We start from the raw sequence: 21,182 nt of genomic DNA, 5'->3' as shown, positions 1-21,182 counted from the left end.
CCCCACCCACAATGGGCTGGGCCCTAATTAAGAAAATCCTCTACAGGGTTGCCTATAATCTAATCTTATGGAGGCATTTTTCCACTTGAGGCTACCTCCTCGCCGATGATTCTAGCTTGTATAAAGTTTATGGAAAGACTAGATAGCCCTTCCACAGACATACATACAAGCAAAACAACTATATACAACATTTTCAAATTGAAAAGAATTGTAGAAGAGCTGTGTACAGCAAACAAAATTAACTAGAAAAAATTATTGAGTTCAGAGCTTACCTTACCAGTGCCTAGACACAATGAGAGCTGATTAGTAACAGGGAGATGGATGGTAAAGGAACTCACATTAGACACTCACTGTAAGAGTCTGTTCTGTGTCCTATAACCAGAACAGGATCCAGTGGTAAAACGCCAGATAATGCCATGACTAAGGTTTGAGTAACACCTCTCAAGATGAGAATTACCTCTGGGACTCTCTGTCACACTTGAGATCACTTCTGAAGAATCAAACTTGAAATAACATAGTATCAAGAGCTTTCCACCAGACATTAGTGCCCTAATTATGTTTTCTACTCCTGACCAAGGCACACTGCTCTTGACTCCTAGATAAGAGATAAACACAGCAGTGACCACAAATATGTACTTAAAATTCCAATAATTTCACAACAGCCCGTACTCACTTGCACTAAGTGCTAACCCCACCTTAATAAGAAATGAGCACCTTCAAAGCAGAACTTATCATGGCCCAAGAAGGAGTTTTGTTTTTCTCTCCAAGATCTATATTTTCCTAGGGCTTTTCTGTCCCAGAAAATTGTATACTTGTTTAAATCCAAGACTGATGCTATGAGGAGGACTTGCAGGTGGTCATGACAGGCAGGGAAGGGAACCAACCACAGAGAGATGAGAAGAGGAACTCAGTTCGGATTGATTTCATCAACCTGGATGCCACATAGTTCATTGTCAGCATATTTAAAACATAATACAATTTGGAAGAAGTTTTCTGGTGTAATGCAATGCCCAGTGCATAAGAAAGAACAACTACATTGAAACTCAACTCAGAGTACATGTCATTTCTCCCAAGAAGATGGGTTCTAGAGATAGGCTACCTGTACTAGCTTAAGGGACTGGGGAAGGCTCTGGCCTGATCTCAGTCACAAACATAATGTAGAGGTCATTTAGGCTATTAGCTACCTCAGGTCCTAGTTGCTCAGAGGTTGGGGGAGTTCTTTGGATGTAAGGGTCATTTAGTCCTGTAGGAGCTTGATGTGGCCTATCTCAACAGATCACCAGGCTGGTAATCACTCCCAATTCCCAGCCTTCTCAGTGGAAGAGCAGGTTTTTGTTTTTTCCAACTTTTCCACTGGAAAGATAAGCCTGCATTCTTAACATTCCTGCTTTCTCTGGAGAACTGTGATCACAAAGACCTTCCTTGCTGTGCTCCCAACAACATTCCATGGTTTAGGCCCAGTGCAGTAGCTCACACCTTTAGTCCCACCACTCAGGAAGGCAGAGGCAGGGGGATCGCTGTGAGTTCGAGGCCAGCCTGGTCTACAAAGAGAGTCCAGGACAGCCAAGGCAAGAATACACAGAGAAACCCTGTCTTGAAACAAACAAACAAACATTCCATGATTTATTTTCCCTTCTGAATATTCATCCAGAGTAATACAAACTCAATCTCTAAAAATATCATCATTCAGACATCTAGGGGAAGGAAATAGGGCAGAAATGGGAAGGAGGGTAGGAACAGGTAGATAGAAGGAAGAGGATAGCAGTTGGTATGTAATCTGAATAAATTATAATTAATTAATTTAAAAAGTCAATACTCACTTTCTTCCATCTCCACCAAGACTCTCACCCATCCACCACCATATCACAGTGCCCTGGTACAGACTTCTCCTAGGTCTTTAAGCTTTACTCCCGCCTTATGGATCATTGTCCTAGTGGTAATCAGGCCAATTTAAATAAATGGAAAGTGCCAACAAATCCTGTCAAATCACTATTTCCAAGCATATCCCAAAACCACAGTAAACACAGAAGTTTCATGTCCTGGCTGACAATGTCCCCCATGCTATAATTGTCTTAGTGGCCTAATTCAGGTCATGGCCTCCTTGTTCTCTGCCAGCTGATTCAAGACTACTACTTCTTATACGTGCTCTACTACAGGAATCCAAGTATGAGATCGTTCTTGTTTATTTAATTGCTACGATGCCCTAATGCATCTGAGAGCCAGGAGTCACTCAGTATCGCTCCATGTCTACATCCCACTGCCTACAGCAGATTCTGACTGAGTGTGTTCACAAATATCTGTTTGGAAAGGAGGGAGAATAAAGGTTACTTCTCACTATGAGTCTCCCTATAATTTTCAAGAAAAGTGGTTAGTGGTTTACATCAATAAGAGAAACCTGATTTCCAAGCAGACATTAATTGGGATGCCTGCAAGTCCTTGGTGACCCCCACGTCCAGGAAGAGATGGGTCAGAAGCACCATTTGTTTATACAGATGTTTGTACATGTGGGATTTTTATGTGAAATCAACCAGCAATCACATGTCTTCTACAAGATAATTATACAGTAAGAGTGAGGTCCTATCCTCAAAGCATTTGCAAGCTCCAAGAAATAAAACTAAAATTATATTTGTAGAAATCTAAAGCTGGTTGATTTAGCAATGACATTTAAAATAGGTGGGTTTAATGGTGTTCTTTCATAGTATTCACCCAAGGACATTCCCTTAAAATTTTGTTGATGTAAAAGCAATGGAATACGTGCTGGAGTAAGACATTAAATACTAGTCACTAGGCTCAGCCATCTTGGTGATCTTGGCATAATCTTGACACATTTCTTAACATCTACACAGCTTTTCCCAGTCAACTCTGAACTGAGGCTAACATTAGTTAGGATTACTGGCATGTGACTGTTGAGAGGACAAAACAATACGTGTACATCAGTCTATCAGTGCTTGGTATCAGAGTCTGCCTATTGCTGTGAGTAGCATATCAGTATTCCACCATTTTAGAGTATACAATTCCTAAATTCTTAAGTGTGGATTGTTGTGACTATTAATACCCCTTAATTTATTGATTCATGTGTATATATGTACATACATGGATGTCTGTGGGCAGAAGATATGTAGTGCTCAGAAGACAACTTGCAGAACTGGTTCTCTCCTTCCACCAGGTTCTAGGGAAAGAACTCACACCATCTAGCTTGGCAGCAAGTGTCTTTACCCACTAAGCAATCTCCCTGTCCTGCCATTGCTGCATTCTAAGGAGTCATTGAACAACTACGACTCATGAGCCTTCCAGTCCTTCCTTCTGATCCTAACACGGGTGACTCAGGATAGGCGGCTGTGACACACAGTGACTACACTTGATATGTTCTTTACATGTGTGATGGCTTCAGAAAAGAAAGTGCTGCACCCGGATAAAAGATATCTTCACTTCAGGTGCATCTCATAGAAACTTTGCTTTTGCACGCACCTGACCATACAGGATGCACTCTAGAAAACAACTCATTGTGAATAACATAGCACACAGACCAAACTCACCCAAGACTCACCATGAGGACGCACACTGATGCTTACACATGATTGCAAACTAACACAGCACTCAAAGAGCATGTTTTCTTTTCAGTACTATGAAGATATTCCAGAAGGCACTAAGACCATATATATATATATATATATATATGAATTGTAGCATAAATTAAAAGAACATGATATAATACATAAAATTAAGACCATATATATATATATATATATATGAATTGTAGCATAAATTAAAAGAACATGATATAATACATAAAATGTGAAGTTATTGAATAAAAAATGATTCCAAAACTCTAGAGACGGAGCAATATTTTATTGTATCAAATCAGTTTAAGAGGGAAGAATTCTGAAAAAAAAAAATACAGAAAAGTAATGACTACTTGGGATTTGGGGGGAAAAAAGGAGAAGACAAATGAAATAGATGGTAAGCACGGTATTATATGACTGTAATCCTATCCCCATAAAGCTGAGGTAGAAAATTCTCAGCAAGATGAAAGCTAGTCTGGACAATATAGTGAATTCCGAGTCAGCTTGGACTAGGTACCAAGCCCTGCCTTCTCCCTGCTTCCACCCCACAAAGAAATAGATGCATCCTCTGGAATGTAGGCTAGTGTCATGGCAACATCTCAGAAGAACATTAATAAAGGAAATGTGTGTCTTTCTGCCTCACTGATGCTCCTTCTTAGCTAATGGACACTGTAATGCTAGACTGGTGGATACATTGTATCTCACTGCTATGGGCACAGTTGGCAGCAGGGCCCAGTAATATGTTCAGGCATGGCTGATCAGAAAAGGGCTGGCTGTATAAATGCTGCATATAAATGTACACACCCATATGTAAATGTGTACATGTGCACAAAGCCAGTGAATACCAATTATTTAATAGGAACTGAGTAGCGCTGACTGTTCTACAGCACTTTATTAAACAAGGTGCCAGGAGTTCATAACTAAACTACCTCGGTGAGTTTTACTACCCAGGTTTAGTCATTGATTTATACATGCATCCCAGTGTACCTGCTGTCTCTATACATTCTCAATTTACATATATACATATATAGTTTATATGGTTAGTGCGTATCCATGCCTATAAATATAGCTATTCTAGCTGTTCATCTATCCCCTGATCTATCTATTAATATCTACCTATCTATTCAGTTGACTTCAGACAGTGCTTGATTCTAAACAGTGTGCACTTGCCCTTTACATCAATATTGTTCTCTGGACATGTACATCCAGATAACTGTGTTACAGGAAAAACAGCTTCAGAGTTCTGAGTTTGGCTCACCCCATGACCTGGCAGCCGTGCTGTGCTGTGCTATTTTTATGTTTAACAAGATAGACTCCTTTAAGATGATACGGATAATGTTCTGCTGTGACACAGAGAGCCACACGAGCACTCCATCTATGAGACGTTCAAGGCCAGGAAGGAACGGGCACCTGACCCTCCAGCACACGGAGGAGCACACTGGGCTAATGTATATCTTCTACCCCACTTCCCTTCCATTCCTTCTCAAAAATGGATAGCCAAGCTATGCACAGAGGTCTAAGATGGAAATCCCAGCCGGGGAAGTTGAACCAGGAAAGTGATGAGTCTGAGGGCAGCCCGGAACAGAGAGAAAGACTCCTACTCAAAAACAAAACAAAACAACAATGATTGAAAGAAGCAAGGCCAAGATTTTGGAAGGATATGGCTGAGAAAGGTGGTCACCTCACACTGGAAAACGGCAAGACCATTCAGAAAGACAGGAAAGCGCTCAACCACATGGGAACAAAGCTGAGATGCCCACAGCAACCCTAACACACCACATTAATAGTAACAAACTCGGGAGCCTAAGGGAACACATTTTATCACACTGTTAATTATTTGATAGGCTAAACTTTATAAAATTTCATCTGGGTAACGTCATTAAATAACACACGTGACACCACTCAGCACCTGTTGCACCCCTGAGTGCTCAGTACTGAGGAGATTAACACAATGTCTATGCCAGGGAGAAAGTAGCTTCCAAACAGTAAAACAGATATATATATATATATACACACACACACACACACACACACACAATATGACAATGACAAGAGCTGCCACTTTAAATCCCCTTTGTATAAAAGTGCAAGAGCAAACAATGGGGATGGGATGTGACTTAACTTATCTGGGTGGGCATGAGAAGACAGGAAAACCCACGGAGGATGGGAGTTGAAAGCTAAGGTTTGGTGAAGCAAATACCCCCCCCCCCCACACACACACACACACACTAGACAATAGTGAGAAAGCACAGACAATGTGCTAACTGGTTGGGATTCAGGACGAGCCTTGTTCTTCCTCTTTTACTCAAGCTGACAGATGTCCAACTGTGCACGACCAAATTAGATACAAGGATTTATCTGTTCAGCTTGAAAGACCCCCCCAATGCATCAGTCATCCGTTTATCAGTGAATCAATCTATACATTAAATAAATAAATACTGACAGCTAACTATGTTTTGAGAAGGCCATTCTCATCCACCAAAGGATGGAGCAATATGTGATTAAAAATATGCGAACACCCTTCCTTAAAGAAGCTTATGCTGGGACGGGGAGAGGCCAGAAAGTAGTCAAACTTATAAAACAATATATTGAGCATATCACATAACAGGGGGGAAAGGAAGGAACTCTGGTCTGGCATGCTACCCAAAAGCATAATTTGATATCCAGTCTGTAAGATCAAACAGGCAGTTGAATGGACAGTTCCAGGGTGTGGAATTGCAGGTCCTGGCAGGGGCAGGCATGAGAGTCATTGGTGTTTAAAAGCTACTAAATCAGTAGACTCTTGAAATGCTGAAGCCATGAGCACCTTAGATCCAGCTACTCGACCACATAAGATTCACGTGGTTGTGTGGTGCAGAGGCCAGGCTGAGACAAAACGAGCAGAGGTGAGGGATTAGAAGCAAGGCAGTTGATGGCTGTTTGGGGAGAGATAAGTGGCGCAGCCTCTGTGAGTTCACTTGTTCCGGTACATGATCTCTCGCCCAGGCTCAGGCTAGAAATTCTAATAAACTCAGAGGGTCACATACAAAAATAAGGCATGAAAGTGGGAGGGACACTTGCTCCGGAAGGACTCTCGTGGGGAGAGGGAGGCAGATGAGAGAGAAGAAGGAAGACCCAGAAGAGACTAAAAGTCACTCTACTCATGTATGAAACAGACAGTAAATAAGGTTTATAAACAGATGGGGAAAATAGTTCAAGGAGGGAGGAGGGATGAAGGATACAAATACTGCTGACTACGAAGTGTGAAGTGAACTGAATCGCAACTGCCAAATTCAGCAGCAGCGCGGCAGTTTGGTCCTCTTGGCAAGGCGGTACTAGCAGAATGATACGCGGTGGGCTCCGAGGGGAACTAGAGGGAAGGCAGGTCAGGGAAACACAGGTAGCAAGTACTTGTAGGGAGCTTTTCCTGGAGGAAAAGACTAAGTGGGTTCTAGTGCCAGGAGAAATTAGGGGTCACAGGTCCGTGCTTAAGGTTGAAAATGTTTGCACTCTTATCAGAAAGATATCAGGACACTAAAACCTGACCGCCTTAAAAAAAAGGGAAGAAGTGAAGAGTGATACGGGGCAAATGAACAAACACCGCTCAGGCACGCTGGGGTCATGGCCTCAAGCAGAACAAACCAGAGGAGCCACCAAGTGGGCTGTTGTGATTACACAACTTGATGGGTGCCTGTCTTTTTCACTATGCCTGCAGCAGGGAAACCTCCACATGGAAAGGAGAAAAAATAGTCCTTTACAAGGAATGTGGCCTCTGGGCAAAGAACAGGGCAGTCACCCAAATCATTTGTACTTAAAAAAAAAAAGTCTACAAACCAGAGGCACTGCAAATCCTGAGGTAGACCCACTTAATTCCTTAGCAATGAAATAGATGGAAGAGCTAAATATCCCTGGACACTGTTACATGAAATCACAGAGGTATTTCCTTCCCAGAACCATCCGACCATCCTTTCAACTGTTGCTTTTCCTGCTTTGGCTTTCCCCAGCATGATCTTTGACCAGGCTTTGAGCAAAAGCAAATGAGGTAAAATGACATCCCTTTGTGGCCTGATTGACAGAGACACAAACACACAAAAGCCACATGAAAGTGTTGGATAAGCATGAGCTGTTTAGGACTGCACCCCTGCAGCAGAGGGGCCTCTGCAATTCTCTGATGTGGAGGCAATGCAAGAAGAGCCTAAGGACCACGGAAGCCAAAAGCCCAAACATAGGCATTTTTTCTTTTGGGGATATTCCGTCAAAGGACCGTGTAGGAACACATAGTTCAACTGAGAAGGCACTGCCCTCTGGAGCACATGTAAATCTTCAAATCCCAGCAATTAAGCCCATGTTCATCTGCCCCACTAATGTGTGTCTGAGAACTAAACAGCCCATACACATACTATTCCCTGCTTGCCTTAAGCAGCGCATCGTAGACGGGAAATGGGTAGTGAACAGCACCACACACACATCTGTGACGATTCACAACTGTTTAGAGCAGCCATAAAGCTGGCGACCTCCAGGCTGAGAGCATGTTTGGCAGGCACTCACATAAACAAAAGAGGAAGGAGGCCACAGCCCCAAACAGAAGAGATCAGAGTAGGAGGCCAGGATCGCAGGTGCCAGGATGAGAATTCGGGTGCGTTCTAGCATGAATAATGAGAGCAGACAACGCTCCCCCAGTGAACTTCAGTAGCATGGAATGAAATGCATGTGACTAAACGACGGGTCTGCACAGGCCTCTCTAGATCACACCACAGAGATTTTCCAGTGGATGGATAGACAAAAGGACAGACATAATAAGGAGTGACATTATTCAGAATGGCAGGCTAAATCTTTATCCCAAACTATGATCAGTCAGTGTGTGTCAGCAAGCAATGCACCCTATCCCAACAGTGAGCATGCAAACACCATGAAATAAAACCCTGACTAGGGCAGGAGCATCAAAAGAAAGATGCCCTGCAGTTCAGCAATTTATTTTTAATGGTTACTTTCTTTGTCCAGAGCTCCCTCTAGTAAAAGCAAGTTGTTGCCTGTGTCTTTCAATTACCTCTCACATTCAAGAAACAGCAAAGGAAAAAAGGATGCCAAGCTGTGGTCCACTTGGAAATTCAGCCTCCTGGAAGCATAAGGCTACATGGCCAAACCATCACCGCGAGTACAGCATCAGCTGACAGCATGGATGGGTCACTGAAACCACAGGTGTGAGGACATCAGCGTCACAACTGAGTTTCACAGCTTGGTCTTCGTGTTTTACACACACCACATAAACACTAAGGGAAAGTTACGAGCAAGACCGAGGCAAAAGGCACAACTGCTGCAAAGACTTAATCGTGATTGAAAGGCATATGTGCATGCATGAAAATGCCACAGTGAAACATATCACGTATCATAAAAGTATGCCAGCAAGAATCTGGAACTTGCCAGCACAATGTATATTTATAAATATTCACTTTATGCTTAGATTTACAGGTTTTAGTGATAGGAAAGGATTGCACAACATCTCAAAGTGCAGAAGTTACTTTCTTCTGAACAAAGAGAACTTACAAAATACTGCAGGGATTGCAGCAGCCTAGTTGCAACGTGGACCTCCATCTTAACATGAAGGAAAGTAAAACTCAAGCCTTTTCTACTTGCACAAGCATTTGGGTGTCCGCATTTCCTTTGACACTAAAATTGGAGATTGATTTTGTTAATAAGGAAGAGATGGTCTAGAGAGATGGTTGAGCAGTTAAGAGTTAAGGGTTCATGCGGGAGCTCAAGTACAGTTACCAGCACCCTAGTGCTGGACTGCTTACAAACACCTTTACCTCCATCTCCAGGGCGATCCCACATCTCTGGCCTCTGCCGGCACCTATGTGCGCATACTCACACACAAGCCCACACACATATATGTAATTTAAAGCAGTGCAGTAAAAATCTACCTTTAAAAATAAGACAGGTGGGATAAGACTCGGAGAACAACTTGCAAAGAATCATCTATCTTAAATAACGGGCTCTTGAATCAAAACATGAAAATAGTAAGATCAGAAGAAAGTGAAAAATAAATCTCAAATTGCTAAGCAGTGACTAAGTATAAAGAAAAAATTGACACCATTAAAACAAACTTCAAATTTAAGACAATAAAGCTAGTGAGCAAGAAAACCATGGGAAAACAATGACAAGGAGATAATATTTTTAAAATGTTAGTCATAAAAGTTTCCCACAAAGCAATGAGTCTTCCTCCCTAGACAGATCCATGGGCACATCTTCACACAGGCGTGTTTCCTGCCTCCATCCTAGCTCAGCAGCTAATTACCACTCAAATAACATCAACAAAACAAGAAACAATAAAATATATAAATAAAAGAATGAGTGCCATCAGACTGAACCAATTATTAAGTGATGCTAACCAGCAGGAGTGATGTTTTTATCAAAACAAACTCTCCAGCATATTGTTCATGAAGTGTAATTATCTGTTAACACTCTTAAAAGCCAACTGACAGTCTAACAAGACCCTCATTGTGAAATACTAAATCAGTCACCGTTATTCAGTCCTAATGAACCAACCGTCAATTAAATGGAAGCTTTACGCTGAGGGTTAGCGCTCGTGTAGCTTATGATCCGAGTATCTATGCTTCACAAATACAACACCGAGGCAAAAACTGGAGCAAATACAACCCAGGTGTGGGAGGTATGGACCACCAGCCTCCTCGATGCTCACTTCAGTACAAACGTGTCCAACCAAAGAGAAGCATCGAAGTATATGATAGAGTCTTCACATGGTAGGGTATCACACATTAAAGTTATTAGGTTTATTAACAATTTGTTATACTATGAAAAATTACAATATATATACTATGAAGCATGTATATCATAAACAAGTAAAACCTTTTAGTCAAAATTGTTTGTGCTGCTGTACCTCCACAAACCACTCATAGAGGACATACTGAAGGAGGTCACATTGAGTAATGGCAGTAGGTAACATTCTTGCGGTGATTACTGGGATTTGAGTCTTCCAAACACATATTCCATAGTCACCATTCACTACCTTAAACTAATTTATTCATTTTAATTGAAATTACATGTAAAATACAAATCACTTAGGGGTTCACAAGATGGCTCAGTAGACAGTCACTTTTCCCAAGCCTCACACTTCTTCTTCATTTCCAGGACCCATGAGTGGGAGAAAAAGAAGAGACTCCTACGGGTTGTCCTCTGATCTACACAAAGGCACTATCACACACACACACACACACACACACACAGAGAGAGAGAGAGAGAGAGAGAGAGAGAGAGACAGAAAGAGAGACAGAAAGAGAGAGAGAGAGAGAGAAATATGCAAGTGTTATAAAATATTTTATGAGCACAAACTCCTCAACTGTAGAGATAACATAGTCAAAGTACAATGTACAGGCCAGTAGAGTTTACCACATACATGAACTGTATATACAAATTACATGAATACAAACACATTTTAAGATGAATACAATTAAACTAAATAGCATATTGCAGTTACTAAGATGTCATGAACAGCATTTGGATTTCTACAGCCAGACGCTCATTTTGATATCCTTGCTACTGTGGTGAGAAGCACATTCCCACATGCATGGAGGAAGACCCAGGAGCGAGCAGCTCCTTGGCATGTATACAGCTTATGCTATGTGAGGGTGTAAGATGAGTGCATTTATGAATAGAAAAAATAACCCTTGGCTTAAAATTCCTCAAGGAAGGAAAATAACTGGGTTCCCAGTAATACACTACAGCCAGATACCCCTTACAGCACTAAGGTGCCCTTTTATAAAAGAAAAATAGTACTTTTAAATTATTCCTTTAGTAACCTGGTATGGTAGTGCACATCTTTAATCCCAGCACTCAGGAGGCAGAGGCAGGCGGGTCAATGTAAGTTCAAGGCCAGCCTGGTCTACAAAGTGAGTCCCGGACAGCCAAGACTATAGAGAGAACCCCTGGCTCGGGGTGGAAAAAGAATTATTCCTTTAGTTTTTGAAATTGAAATATGATTGCATCTGTTTGCTTCCCTCTGCTCCCTTTAAGCCCTCCTATGTACTCCTTACTCTTCCTTGATTTCTTTCAAATTCATGGCCTCTTTTTTTATTTATTGTCATTACATGTAAATATATGTATATTTCAAATACACAAATAAACGCTGATTAGTTTGTATAATCTTACTTGTATATATGTGTAAATAATCAAAAAAAGCCAAACCAAGTGCGCGCGCGCGCGCACACACACACACACACACACACACACACACTCCTACTTTGATGCATGTGCATAGTGTTGTCAGATTATCTCTTATTTTAAAATATATGACTCCTCCTACTGGTTGTCGTGGTGGCACACGCCTTTAATCTCAGCACTCTGGGAGGCAGAAGCAGGCAGATGTCCATGAGTTTGAGCCCAGCCTGGTCTACAAAGCTAGCCCATGACAGCCAAGTGCTACACAGAGAAATCCTGCCTTGCAAAACAAAACAAAACAAAAAAAGATTCCTGTAGACACCTGCTTTTGTTCTTCATAAAATAAGTTCAGTTGATAGCTCAACATTTTGTTCTACATAATTATTTGACAGCCAAAAGTAACTGCACAGTGGTCCCGCATGGATGAGTAATAGTGTGAACAGTGTGCAGGCCTGAAGTGGCAGGAACGCTGGTAACTGGGAAACGCTACTGAACTTGTTTTGCAAATGAGCTACACATGCCAGAGGTGTTACAGAGCATGCCAGGTGAATAACGTTCCTCAGGTTCTACTTTGAACAAAGTTATGGTTCAGATACCAGAATTTAACCTAACACCCTTGGGGCCGTATAGACGATATCAAAGGATGGTGCCCCAGATGTCTATGTTCCAGGTTCTGCAGGTACAGCTGGGGCTCCTTTAAAGTTCGTGATAAGATTCGATGCACCCAAGCTGAATTTTGTTAAGAGACTTAATGGCTAGGGATACATCCTCATCCTTGCGGTGATGAAATCTTTAAGCACTCCAAAGGACACATAGATCAAAGCTCAGCAACCTAGAGCCTCCCTTCCACCTTTGTAAGTAAGGATGTATTGGCACATGGCCAGACTCACTCATTTGCATATTGCCTGTGGCTACTGTCACATTGCAATTGCAGAGATGAAATGACAGACCAGAGGATCGGAGGCCTGTACATACTAACACACTTTCCCCTGACCTCTTCAAAAGAGAAGTTTGTCAGTTTCTGATTTTAAATTATGGTTGAAAATCAATTCCTTAATATTTATTGTATACTATTATTTAAGAGTCCTGGTATTTCCAGAATGAGAAAAATAATAGTCTCTGTCTGTTTTTATTCCAGAAAGGCATCCCCAGTGTGCTAAGAAGGCATCTGGAGTTAGGTTTGGTGGTCTTGAGTCCAGTCTTGTCTCTGCTTCTGGCTATTTAGCTAAATAATTGACTCTTCCTGGGATTCAGTTTACTCATCTTTAATTAAGGATCACGAAGGTACCTGCCTTGGAGCCTGGGAGCAAAAGTCAGATGTGTTGTCTTCGGCACAAGGCCTGGTAAGCCGGAAGCCTGCACGAGCTGATAATGCCCTTCCTATAATGTAGTGCCAACTGCACATCCAAATCATGGCCACACGGAGTCCTTAACACCTCTGGCTATTTGCAGCTCTCGGGCTCTGTGGTCTCCATGGAGAAGAGACTGAGATGTCTGATGCTGGAGTTAGCTGCACTTGAGATACCAGTGGCAGGGTCGCCAGTTCAAGCTCCCTACGGTCCACCAATATTAAATACAGAAAATAAGAGGCCAGGCAACAGATATAATAAAGTGTGGGATAGCAGCAAAGTGGGAAGGGTGCCCCAAAGGGAAAGAGAGAGCGTGTGTGAGAGAGACAGACAGAGAGAACAAGAAAGAGGAAGAGAAAAAGGAATAAGAGAAAGAAAGGAAGAGAGAGAGACAAGGTGGATTTGCCCTGTTTTATATCCTGGCAGGGGCATATCTAGTGGCAGGCAGGTGATGATGTCATAGGTTCCTAGGGAGACTGGGGGCAGGTATGCTAATACCTTGTAAACCTGAATTTATGAGAGCTACAGAAAGACACAAAATGTATAACCTCAGTTTGTCCTATAAAACACAGGGACTGGACAGGATATTCAGTGTCAGACAAGTTCTTCTACATACCTACCTTGAAGGTGAACTCTTAAAATCCATTTAGTAGCTGTAAGCATACAAGACAACAGGGCATGGACAACATTGTCCCACAACTGTGACTGTCAACAAGTACACAGAATGCATGTATGGCTGTCATTGGCAATAGTTAGCTTTGGAAAGTAGAATAAAGTTGCCCACAATGAGCAACTTGGGTTGAGCAGTTGGGTTGAGACGTCATTTCATAAAGTGTAATGTGCCAATGACTAGTTTATTCAGGGTAGGCTCTTTTCTCTCACAGCTCTCACCCCCTCCTCCCTCCCCCTAGTCCTTCTGAAAGGTGGCCACAGGTACCACACAAGAGGTTAACACCCAATTCCAAGACATTTAAGATGGGTTCCCACAAAGGTAAAACATTGAGCTGCATTGTAGAAGGCTCAACGAGCAAGCCTGGTGTGAGGAGGTGAGCTCTGGAAAGCACGATGCCGGTCTCTGTGCAGGTCTCTGAGGGCATCATGGGCACTTGTGGCTTCTCTCAGATGCCACAGAATACCTCAGGAAGTCCCATAATAGGAAAGTGCATTGACAGTCAGACACACCACAAAATAAACCAGGACACAGCGTAGCCACAAAATTGAAACCTGGTATCAAGTCAGTCTGTGGCTAGGTGTCACCATAAGTCACCAGTGCTCTTCCAGGCCATGAGGTTCCCCAGGGCTTTCACAGTACAGTCAGACCAAAATAGCTTTATCTTAAAAAGGAAAAAAAAAATCTGTTTTTTTCAAAGCTGTCTGAATGTGTAGCACTCTGGGTCTCACTTCCCAGTCTGGTGTCTCACTTACCGAGGAAAGAGAGGGTAGAGCCGTGTGGCCTCCGTCATGAATCACACTGAACTGCACAGCCACATGGGCGCCCACGCCCAGTTTTCACACAGCAGCCCTTCAACAGAGAGATAGAGATCCAGTTAGCACATACTGAAAGTCACTGCGGTCTTTGCTTCCAAATGCTAGAAAGATCCATAAATGTCCTGCAGTACCAGTACAAGCGTCTTCAGCAATGCTGGAGAAAGCGACACGAGATAGCTTGATGGTCACCATTATGAGAAACCTAGAATTATAGACTACAGTGGGTTTACTTCTTGAATAAAGATAAGCTTAAAAAATAACGCTGAAAGGTTTTCTTTTAAGATTTATTTTAGTTTGAATTATTTGTCTAAGGGTGAGGTGTATGTGCAAGTGTGTATGGGTGCTCACAGAAGCCAGAGGCTTCAAATTCCCTGGAGCTGGAGTTATAGGCAGTTGTAAGCTGCCTGATGTGTGAGCTGGGAACTGAGTGCAAGTCCTTGCAAGAGCTATATACTCCCTCTAAACTGAGAAAATAAATCCTTTAATGCAGTTCAACATGCATGTGAAAAAAAAAAAAATCATGAAACATCCAAAGGGGTAATGATGCCAAACTCACTAAGGTTATCACAAGCAGCTTGAAAATAAAAATGTGCCCATTTCAATGGCTCCTCCACTACATATCTTACACAGAAGTACCCAGAATAAAATGTTTCACAAAGGTATTAAGGGTCCATGCAGCATAAACTACACCTGAATATGAGCTTGTATTGCTATGTGCCCATGTGTTTCCTGCACAATCATAAGACTTAATTTTTTTAAAAAGTTATCGAGTAGCACAAAGTAAATTCATTTTACCAAAAGCCAGAGAGCTTCTTGCCTCTTCTCATAAATTTATTCTATTAAAACAAGAAAGCCATGCTGTAATGCCAAACATGTACACCAGAGCTTGAAGTAGGTGACTCCCCTTTGTCATCCATGCAGTAGCATGTCTGCCATCAGAGAAGGGTACTTGTGTGTCCAGGGCCTAACACCAGCTCATGCCTTCCATTCTTCTTATTCATGATGTCTCTTTCTTTCTCCTCTTCTCTCAGCGGTCTGGCTATTGAATATGTGAAGCACATTGATGTCCTCTATCCTCACCCACACAACAAAGAGCAGCTGGGAATAATGATGAGAAAATGAGAAGACCTTCCAGAACATTCCGGCAACTCTTGCCCTCAATGAGGCCCATGTGGCTCATGTCAGGAATGATCAAAAGCCAACCAGCCTCCATAAAATAACCCAAATTTTAATATGACTGCTGGAAGTTGTAATCTGCTGAAATGCCTTTCGGGGTGTCCTGGATGTCAGGAACACAGGGACAATCTGACAAGGCTTCCAGATCCCAGGAGAGGACAATGGAGAATGTGGAGAATTTGAGAGAGCATGGAAGTAATGCAAGGCAGCATGTGGAAGTGTTCGCCATGGAGATTTCCAAGCAGCCCAGGTGCAGAGCTGCACTGCAGCATTGCCAACTCCAAGGCCTCAGTGGGGTCTTCACGGCCTGTGACATCATCCTTTGGAAGGGATAAGGTACAGATGCAACTCTTTGAGGCCAAAAAAAGGGTCAAGGGGCTTTCCCCAAGGTAAAGAGGCATGCTCAGTCCAGGAATATAATGTAAACCAGTCCAATATTTTAATTTTTCTCTCTCATCACTAATAACATCTCCGATGGGTGTGGCAACAAAATATTGATTAGAATGTTATGTTAAATAAGACATTTGAATACATAAGTTGCTTCTCTTGAGCCCTATAATCTACTAACATTCTCTCATATTTGTTTGTTCAGATCATAGTCCAGGTCTAACTGATGGAATTGGACATGACCACTGGTTCCAACTCTGCCTCTCTGGCTATCTTTAGTAGTTCCAACACATAAGACTTAAATTAAAAATGGACAACAGGCCTCCTGTCCCCTCAAAAAGAGGTCATAGATAAGTTGATGTAGGACTCTGATGGACTTATGAATGATAGGCACAGAACAAAGAAAATGAAGTCAAAAGGAACACTTTAAGAATTGGAGACTGGCGGTACAAACAGAGTAGGTATTGCAGGAGTGAGCATCCCTGATCAGTCTAAACAGGGGCAGCCGTAGCCAGGACAGCCAGAAAGCCCCATAACAACTCTTCCTGTAAACCTGCCTCTCTCCCTTTTGATGTTCAGCTGTGATGGCCAGACCTTCTGTGGTTGAGGAAAGCTCAAATCCCTTCAGTGCCTGATATCGGAATACAAGACCAATGAACACGGGGTCTGTGTTTGTAGCAACAGTGACCTGAATACCACTAGCCGCATGCCTGACAGCTAAGCTAGCAACATTAATCTTCTCCTGAGGTTCAGCAACTATCCAAACCAGGCCTTGAACCACTTGGGGGAACAGTTCAAAGGCACACAGCATAGGCCAGGGTGCATGGCTCAGGTGCAGCAACGGCAGTAGTGTGCCACGCCCTTAGCAGGAGCCAAGCGACAGGAACACTCCCGCAGATGGAGAAGTCCGGCATGCTTATAGGACTGGATCACAGCAAAGACATAGATGTGCAGATATGTACCATTCAAAGGTATTCTAGAAAAGTGAAGGGAGTCAAAAGTAAACAGGGTCTATCATCCCAGCAGCACTCCCACCTGATTCGGAAACACCGGCTTCCTTGTCTGCCTTTATTTTCCACTGACATCACTCTTTTCTCTTTTTACTCGGCATCGACCTTGATACAAGCAACCTCAGAAGTTTACAGAGCTACCGTGGGGAAAAGACCTGCCTCAAGGAATGCAAGTGCTGAATTATCACTAGAACTCTTGTTGATCACAACAAATTATTTCCCACAAGTTTCATCCCATAACCACGTCCATGGGTCCTTAAGATGTCTCCAAGTGGAAATGATGAGATGAAATGTAAGCATCAATTACAGGTTCCTAAGTGCACATCCGTGCCTGGCCCGGAACATAAATATGCTGAATTCTCTCTGGTCCCCTACTCAGCAGGAGGTAGTGTGGATTTAGACCAAAGCTCAGCTAAGCATCAGCTTTTACTCTGAAAATCCAAGAAATAAATTCACATCTTAGGCAACGTTCAACTTGGGGTTTTTCAGAATACTAAAACCATGCTGGAAATTAAATGAAAATAGACAGGCTTTTTTACCTCGTATTATAATGTCTAAACAAAATCCTACCAGATAGAAACTTGAGAAACCTATAAATGGTCAGGCTAGGATGTCCTGACTCGGAAGATTTACTGTCCTGTCGTCAGTGTGCAGACGCCATAGCAACTATGGGTGGCACATCCTGATGACAATACAGAAGAAGGAGCTAGGCAAATCAAGAAGGAGCTGTGCTTTCAGGAAATCTCACACACGCGCACACACACACACACACACACACACACACACACACACACACACCACTGTGCAATTCTCCTGTTACATAATTCAAAAAATGCTATGAAGTGGGCGGGAAGAGAAGTCATCTGCGGATAGAACAGTTAAGAGAAGCTGCCTGAGGGGAAACGGGTGACCTGGGCTCTGGGTGATAAGTAAGAAGACAGCAGACTACGAAAAGAGAGGATGAAGTCTGCACAGCTGGCTACATTAAAGATGGCGCAAATAGCAAACCCGTCTGCAAAGCCTGAGAATCAGCAGTCGTAAGTGAAGAGCCATTTTGGACAACACATGCTGAGTGGGAGCAGGAGTGTCTGGTACCATTGCTTTGGTTTGGTGTGTTGATGGAACTCCCGCTCCATGCTACCACAGTCAGGACTCCACAAGCATACATGAGGAACAGACATGGGTCAACGAAATCAATTCTGCTAAGGAGGGAAATCAGGACAGCAAAGAAACGGGAACCACAAGCAAAAAACATAGCCTTTTAAAAATCGCTTTTCATGGGAAACAAGAAAACCTTTATAAGGATCTCCTATAAGAGGCTAAGTGAGTATATACCATTTGAGTCTTTCTGCTTACTAGCCCAAGGGGCATGTCCCACGAAAGCCTTCACTTACCAGGAAACTGGGACAGAGGGGAAGGCATCCTATTGGGACTCTAATTGAGAGACGCATGGGAGAATAGCAAAATAAAAGGCTACAGAGGGTCCTAGAAATCTACAAGTAGAACAATATGATAGGCAGATTTGGGCCCAGGGGTCCCGCTCAAACTAAGGCACCAGCCAAGGACAATACAGGAGGTAAACTTTAAACCCCTTCCCAGATCTAGCCAATGATCAGAATATTCTCCATAGTTGAGTGGAGAGTGTGATACGACTTTCTCACATACTCTGGTGCCTCACATTTGACCATGTCCCCTGGAGGGGGAGACCTGGTGGCACTCAGAGGAAGGACAGCAAGTAGCCAAGAAGAGACTTAATACCCTATGAGAATATATAGGGGGACGTAATCCCCCTCAGGAACAGTCATAGGGGAGGGGAATAATGGGAAAATGTGGGGGGGGGGGAATGGGAGGATACAAGGGATGGGATAAACATTGAGATGTAACAAGAATAAATTAATAAAAAAAAAATTAAAAAAAAAAAGAGGCTAAGAAGGAAGGAGGGGCGGCCGCCTCCCAAATGCTGATGCAGAAAAGCAGTGCCAGGCAGGGGAGTATGTCCCCAAATCCACACCAGACCTACCAACACATGTGGCCAAGGGGAGAAAGACACAAGGGAGCCATGCTAGATACGAATAGTGAGGGAAGTCGATGGCAAATAGAATACAAGGAATGTCAAGGGCAGAAAGAGAGGAGACCTAATCCACAGGAAGGGAGAGGCGCTGGCTGGGCTTGGGTGGAATGTCAGGGTAAGCGGGGTTCAAATACAGGCACAGGGCAATTCTGCAAGGGACAGAAAGGGGAGCCCTGAAGCAGACCAGAGGCTACATCAGACACCGTCCATTATTAGAAGATATGAGGAAATTGTTAAATTTGAAAACCTCAAAGAAAACTCTAGCCCAAATTAGCTCCTTGGAGGTACACTTTAATCCCTTCTAATATTCTGCCTGATAGTGGTCCCTTGGAATTCCATGATATTGTAATCTATGGTAGATAGTCTATGCTATCAATGGGGTCTATGGTGTGGGCCTTGTAGACTTTAGTGTGGGTGGTCGACTAGGGTCAGTCACACAGGCAATCAGCCATACCTACCTCCCATACATACCTCCCAATAAAATCCTGGAAACCAAAACTATCATTTGTTTCCTTAAGTGACAGTACACCACATCCTGTTTCTCAGTCTATGTTGTACTAGGATTCAATCGACGCTGCCCACGTGACCCCACTGAGAAAAGAGAACCAGAAGGTTAAGCGCATCTCTCCTGGGTTCCGTCCCACTGCATATTTTCCAATGCTGCTCTTAATCTGTTTCCCTTGTCTAAAATTAACCTAACTGTTACATGACTAGGTTCTATGAGTGCTTCTAGGAAAAAATTCACTGATCCTCAATTTAGACTGGGAACCCCTACGTAGAAGTATGCTGGAAAATGAAGGTTCAAACTCAAAGATCCTATATGTTACAGAAAAGCTGGATTTTCATAACAGAATGGAAATGTAAAATACACGGGAGAAACTCAGAGACAAGTCAAGTGTGAAATCAGAAGGTTTGGGAAAAGAGGGACTATAAAGAGATGTACCACAGGCTTCACTGAAAACACAGCCGAGGTCCCCTCGTGTCCAGCTCTGCAGTTTGGAGCCAGAAAAGCAACATGTAAAGCTTGCAAATCAAAACCAGCATTTCAGTGTGGATTTGTTCACAAACAAAATACATTTAACCTTCCTAGGTATACCTTAACTACCTACAGTGAATTTTTAAATATTTGAAAAATAGTACTATCAATCATGGCCCACGTTTTTGGTTAAACATTAGCTATATCTAGGAAGAATCTAGAGACACATCAGCCTCATGGACAGCCACTTCCCATATGACTATATGTGACCCCAGGTCAAGGTCATGGAGTAATTCAGAAATCTGGCTCTGAGACTCCCAGAGAATGATTCTAACTTGCCAGACAGAAGAGTGGGCACTGCTGAAAGCTCCATCCAAACAGCAAGGGGCACAGCAAAGACAAATGTGCTTCCCTCTTGGGAGTCTTCATGCCCAGGCTCAGCCTGAAGTGCCTCCCTGTATTGGAGAAAAGTCATGGCGGCATACGGTGGCTCATAAACAATGAACACAGGCTGAGAACACACAGAAAGGAAAAGTCGGAAACAATTTCCTTTCTGAGAGTAGCAGCCGGCCAATCGTGAAAAGATTTGGGAAGAAAGAAATCCAATTGTTTTCCATTTACTCTTCCTGAAGATTACCCTTCAGTGAGTACTTGGAGCCCATGGTGATGGCTGACCCTGGAGCCAATGCATTGCCTCGATGGCTGGAAAAAAAGCTAGAGAAAAACACTTGCTATTGAATGCCTCCCAATGGGGCAATGCAGTGAGCTATGTTCTTAGCTGCAAAAAGCCATGGGAGTAGACGGAAAGAGACGGGGCCAAAAAAAAAAAAAAAAAAAAAAAAAAAAAAATCACTATTGAAGCAAACATGTTCCCAAAGATCAAGCAACGGTTCAAAATAAGAAATTTTCAAAATTGACTTTCTGAGGACACCGAGGTTTCATACTGGTGGGTACTTTCTTATTTAGGTTACAATGAGCTGGATTTTCAAAGAGCAAGCCTTGCTTTTC

The 21,182-nt window shown here is 42.8% G+C and overlaps 1 protein-coding gene across 2 annotated transcripts in view; it reads right to left on the bottom strand.

The window, feature by feature from the left end:
* The window catches only part of Sema5a (semaphorin 5A), a 480,974-nt gene that overhangs the window by 318,928 nt on the left and 140,864 nt on the right, over positions 1 to 21,182 (bottom strand). For both annotated transcript variants that reach the window (XM_051151031.1, XM_051151032.1), the window contains exon 2: positions 14,492 to 14,588. The gene's annotated coding sequence lies outside the window, so the exon portion shown is untranslated. The remainder of the gene's footprint in view (positions 1 to 14,491; positions 14,589 to 21,182) is intronic.

This window comes from Acomys russatus, chromosome 9, assembly GCF_903995435.1.
Source record: "Acomys russatus chromosome 9, mAcoRus1.1, whole genome shotgun sequence".
Classification (NCBI taxonomy): Eukaryota; Metazoa; Chordata; class Mammalia; order Rodentia; family Muridae; genus Acomys; species Acomys russatus.
Note: the sequence above shows the minus strand (reverse complement) of the source record. Positions and strands in the feature narration are given on the sequence as shown.